The following is a 6,312-nucleotide window of genomic DNA, read 5'->3' on the forward strand; positions in this document are numbered from 1 at the left end:
AGATTCAATAACCTAGGTAAAGGCTCTGATATTGATATAGGCAGCAATTAGTTTTTATAAATTATCAAATTCAGATGACTTAGTGATGTAGACACAGACGAAAAACTTTCAAGTCTGAGAAATGGCAGCTATGGTTGGTCACACGGCCTCACTGACATGACGGTGAACGACTTCTCTCCAGATTTTAAAGGACATAACAAATTCTTCCCTGATAAATAATTACACAGCTATAACAATCGGACTTTACTCTTGAATTGTTCCACATATAATAAATGTGTACCAAAAATGTAAAATGGTTAAAATTGCTGTTAAACGTAACTTACACTACATTGCTTAACAGTTCACAGGCAGGCTCTGCGTATGCGGTCGACTAGGTAACATGTGTTCTATTTATAGCGCGCTGCACTTTGTCACTATGCTCTATGAGGTAAAGGGTTTAAATGATGCATTTCTTTTCTTTTTTTGTTGATCTATATATTAATGGAACAAAATCTTGGTCATGAAGACATTAGTGGGAACTGGATAAATTAAAAGTAGAAATAATTATTGTACAGATCTTTGAATTTTTAATGTACATGTATTTCATTAAAGTGGCAGCTAGATAACAAAAGCTGTTGAAATGCTCTGAATGTTTTGAATAAAGTTCAGTACAAGTACAGGTCAGTCAACTTTTGTTACATTGACTGAGTTTATTTCCAGTCATGGTGTCATGGAAATGAATATGTCTTTATAATGGTCATGCCTTTCATTTAGAGGAGTTATCTTTCTTGTTTGATCATTATAAAAGCAGCATGTATATACAGGGACAGAATGGGTCAGAAATGTGAATCTATACTTCATGCTTCATGTCTAATATTATCCTAATTATTTAAGAAATCTGATAATTTCCAACATTTAAAACTAATTTATATATATATATATATATATATATATATATATATATATATATATATATATATATATATAATTAAAACATTGACATACTGTGTTTTGAAGTATTCATATTAAAAGTACTATTCTAAACAGCAACAATGTCATTATAATAAGAATATATAAAGTACTATTCTAAACAGTAACACTATAGTTATAACTAACAATATATAAAGTACTATTCTAAACAGTAACAATGTTTCATCATAATGAATCTTTTCGTAAAGAGAGTAGACTGCATTGAATGTTATACTAATGAGAGTTGACTGCAATAAACTTTATTCTAATAAGAGTTGACTGTAATGAACTTTATTCTAATGAAACTTAACTGTAAAAAACCTGAATATTTCACTATAATGAATCTTTTACTAATGAGAGTTCACTCTAATGATATTTGTTCTAATGAGAGTTGACTGGAACCTGAATATTTTACTATAATCAATCTTTTACTAATGAGAGTTGACTAGAACGAACGTTATTCTAATGAGAGTTGACTGTAATGAATGTTATTCTAATGAGAGTTGACTGTAATGAATTTTATTCTAATGAGAGTTGACTGGAACCTGAATATTTCACTATAATGAATCTTTTACTAATGAGAGTTGACAGCAGTGAATGTTATTCTAATGAGAGTTGACTGTAATGAATTTTATTCTAATGAGAGTTGACTGTAATGAATTTTATTCTAACAAGAGTTGACTGTAATGAATTTTATTTTAATGAGAGATGACTTTAATGAACTTTATTCTTATGAAAGTTGACTGTAATGAATTTTATTTTAATGAGAGTTGACTGTAATGAATTTTATTCTTATGAAAGTTGACTGTAATGAATTTTATTCTAAAGAAACTTGACTGTAACCTGAATATTTCACTATAATAAATCTTTTACTAATGAGAGTTGACTGGAATGAATGTTTTTTAAATGGGAGTTGACTGTGATGAATTTCATTCTAATGAAACTTGACTGTAACCTGAATATTTCATTATAATGAATCTTTTACTAATGAGAGTTGACTGTATTGAATGTTATTCTAATGAGAGTTGACTTTAATGAATGTTATTCTAATGAGAGGTGACTGTTATGAATTTTATTCTAATGAAACTTGACTGAAACCTGAATATTTCACTATAATCAATCTTTTACTAATGAGAGTTGACTGGAATGAATGTTATTCTAATGAGAGTTGACTGTAATGAATTTTATTCTAATGAGAGTTGACTGTAATGAATTTTATTCTAATGAGAGGTGACTGTTATGAATTGTATTCTAATGAGAGTTGACTGTAATGAATTTTATTCTAATGAGAGTTGACTGTAATGAATGTAATTCTAATGAGAGTTGACTGTAATGAATGTAATTCTAATGAGAGTTGACTGTAATGAATGTAATTCTAATGAGAGTTGACTGTAATGAATGTAATTCTAATGAGAGTTGACTGTTATGAATTTTATTCTAATGAAACTTGACTGTAACCTGAATATTTCATTATAATGAATCTTTTACTAATGAGAGTTGACTGCTTAAGTAAGAATGAGTGATACTGGTATATAGAAATTTTCTATGTTAAAGCTACAGCAACCGTGAATATACGTGTAAAATGATTATTTATATGATATTGTTGTAATGCATTTTCTGGGAATTTTATGTGTTTTTATATTGTTTTGCTTTTGTCCCTCTGTATACCCATAATTTATAACATCTTCCATAATCCATTTTCATATAAGTACATAAAAATTGCTTGATGTATACATGTGGTATTTGGTCGACATGTATCTCCGGATATGTGGATGACTTGACAATGTTGATAACTTAAATAAGTTTTTCATGTTTATGTGCACATTTATATGGTTTGATGAGATTTTTGTCCCATTTAAATGATATTTGTATTTTTATCAGCGTTTTTTCTTATCGTTTGATCTCAGATCTTTTATGTCAAAAACATGACTGCATGATTACAACGAAACATTTTAACCTGTATCGATGAAATTTGATACTGATATTACTGATATGTATATAATAATAATAATAATAATAATGAGGACTTTGTATAGCGCCTATTCTTTAGAAGCTCTAAGCGCTTTACAACATTAGACAACACATATAAGATAAAAAAACATATAATGATATGATTACAAAAACAAACACCATGAAATTTGAAAACATTAAAAAAACATGCTGAGAATATTTAAGGTAGGAAACATTATTAGGTCTTTAAGTTATATGTACTAATGTACATGACCTAATTGGATTTGCGTGCAAATTAAATAATTTTTGCAAGTTTTATCAACTTTATGGTTTGGGGTTGCAATAGGAGAATGTATTACATGCTTCATAAACAATATCTAGCAATTCAGCTATAACCCTTGATTAAATTATGCATTAATAATTGTATATTTCCCACACATTTTTGAATATTTTTTGTGTTTTCAGGTTCTTATTTTATCAAATAGATTTAATGGGACTTTTAACACATTACTGGCTTTACCATATCAAGGAAATGATAACTAAGTGCCTATCCCAAGTACACATGGATGAAGCCTACCTGGGATGGCCAGGGCAGGTATCAAACCAGTGACCTTTGAATTTTGAGTTTGATACTTTACCATGTCAAGGAAATGATAACTAAGTGCCTATCCCAAGTACACATGGATGAAGCCTACCTGGGATGGCCAGGGCAGGCATCAAACCAGTGTCCTTTGAATTTTGAGTTTGATACTTTACCATGTCAAGGAAATGATAAATAAGTGCCTATCCCAAGTACGCATGGATGAAGCCTACCTGGGATGGCCAGGGCAGGTATCAAACCAGTGTCCTTTGAATTTTGAGTTTGATACTTTACCATGTCAAGGAAATGATAAATAAGTGCCTATCCCAAGTACACATGGATGAAGCCTACCTGAGATGGCCAGGGCAGGTATCAAACCAGTGTCCTTTGAATTTTGAGTTTGATGCTATGCCATCTGAGCTAGCATGGCTTTCCTTTTTCAGATAAAAATAGGACAATCATTCATTTCATTCAAATATGTTTGTGTTCTCAGTTACAATACTTAAACAACTACAGGTAAAACCCATTATAATGCAATTCTTTATTATGAGATTCCGCTTATAATGCGATGGCTGCATGGCTCCCATTTTTTAATTTGAGGTAACCTCTCTTTTAATGTGGTATATACATGCTCTTGGAAAAGCCAATTATTCATATCCCTAGCAGATTTTAATCCCAGTCCTGCGTTTAATGTTGCTTTGACTTCCAAAATTTTCCAAAACAAACGATATATGATCAAGAGGTTAGTTAAATATGATGACATTCAAAATTCAATGCACATTTTCTATGGTGAAGTTTTTCAAAAAATTTGATATCGCAATGTCATTCTTTGGACCCCAAGCATCGCCTTATAATGGGTTTTACCTGTATCTTGCTTTCTTTGATGATGGAAAAAGCTCATACAAAGTTACAGTTATGTGTTTATAAACAAAGCCGCTTTGTCTATTCTGCATGGAAATTGGGGATCCCCATGTGTATGAAATGAAACCTTTTTTTATACTCAGTAGACTAGACCAGAAGAAGAAAAGTATCTTACTCAGCAATCTAGTATACAAATATAAAAATATTGATGATGTTAATTACCTAAATTTGATTGTGCAATAGGTATTTTTTCCAGAACATATTCATTCTGATACCAGCTTATTGAGGGGCCCCGAGTGGCTGAGTGGTCTAAAGTACTCTCCGTTATGGATCACTGCCATCTCACCTCTGTCTGCGTGGGTTCGAGTCTAGGATTCGGCTAATGTGGGTATGTGAGAAAGCTTGCCAGTAGCTTCTCGTGGGTCAGTGGTTCTTCCTGGGTTTTTCCCAGGTTCTTCCTCCACCATTAATACTGGCTGCCATACATAGCCTATCGTGTGCTGAAAAATGGCATTAAACCCCACAACAACAACAACCAGCTTATTGATAGCAGTGTTCTCTCCCCCTCTTAAGCATTTTTATTAATATTAAACAGTGGGAGCCAATAACTTGTATGAGCTTGATGAAAATGAATGGAAAACAAAATTGTGGTAGAAGGTATGGACTTTAATTGAACAAAGTTGGTAACATTCATGACAGAACATTCTATTTATTACAGAGAACAATGGTCAGCCGTTATTCACTACTCTCCCTGTGGGGCAAGAGATTGGAAAATTTACTAAATTGTCAGACATTTTAATTTGTCATTTCAAATTTGGTGAGTAAATTTTCAGTCCCTGCGATCAGGATCATAATGACCATTCATAATTTGAAATTTCCGAGTACATCTGCAAAGCATCTGGGTGGGAACAGTGAATCTCATGAGTGGAGACAGCAGACCTCATGGTGTAAGGATAGTTTTAAAAGATTTAGTAGTGTTATAGATATATGTAGTATTATGAATCCAGTAATTTTATATAACACTAATTTATTATTTTTCATATATTTCTTTTTTTCAACATATCAAAATTAAATGCAAGATTAAGCTATGGTTGTGACAAGATTTGTGTCACATTTTCATGAACAACTCCTGTAATCAAAATAAAGATTTGTGACAAGATTTGTGTCACATCTTCATGAACAACTCCTGTAATCAAAATAAAGATTTGTGACAAGATTTGTGTCACATCTTCATGAACAACTCCTGTAATAAAAATAAAGATTTGTGACAAGATTTGTGTCACATTTTCATGAACAACTCCTGTAATCAAAATAAAGATTTGTGACAAGATTTGTGTCACATCTTCATGAACAACTCCTGTAATCAAAATAGTTTTATTCAGGTGCGAAAAGAGAAATAAAAAGCCATTTCTGTTTTTGCGTAGCATATCCAGGGTATTTATTTAGGGTATTATTTTACTTCTCATTTTCACAAGTTACTCAATATTTATTCCTATTTTACTCAGATGTTACATGTAACAGAAATTGTATTGACTGTGCAAATATAACAATTTCTTACTCTTATTAGATTTCAGTAGTTTTATATAAGGGCAAACATAAAGGATTTTTGTGTCAAATTTTTAATTTAATATTTTTACACACCTGCCGTAGATGGAGCATATTATGTTGTGATGTAGAGCATCCATCCTTCCGGTCGGTCATCTGTTACAATTTCATTTCAACATGATAACATCACTTCCACCATCCACAGTTACAACTCTTTATGAATGGGGGAAGAAAGAAGCTTATTAATTTGGGGGTCAAAAGGTCAAAGGTTAATGTCACTATTAGTGAAAAACAAAAAATGGTTTTTGCACATAATTTAAGTTCACAGTGATGTACCTTCACAAAAGTTTTTGGATGCCTTATGCCTATGTAAAAAAATAAAGAAGTCTGTTGATTTGGTGTTAAAAGGTCAATGTCAGAATGACTGA

This window comes from Sinohyriopsis cumingii, chromosome 10 (assembly GCF_028554795.1).
Source record: "Sinohyriopsis cumingii isolate HCF-2022 chromosome 10, ASM2855479v2, whole genome shotgun sequence".
NCBI lineage: Eukaryota > Metazoa > Mollusca > Bivalvia > Unionida > Unionidae > Sinohyriopsis > Sinohyriopsis cumingii.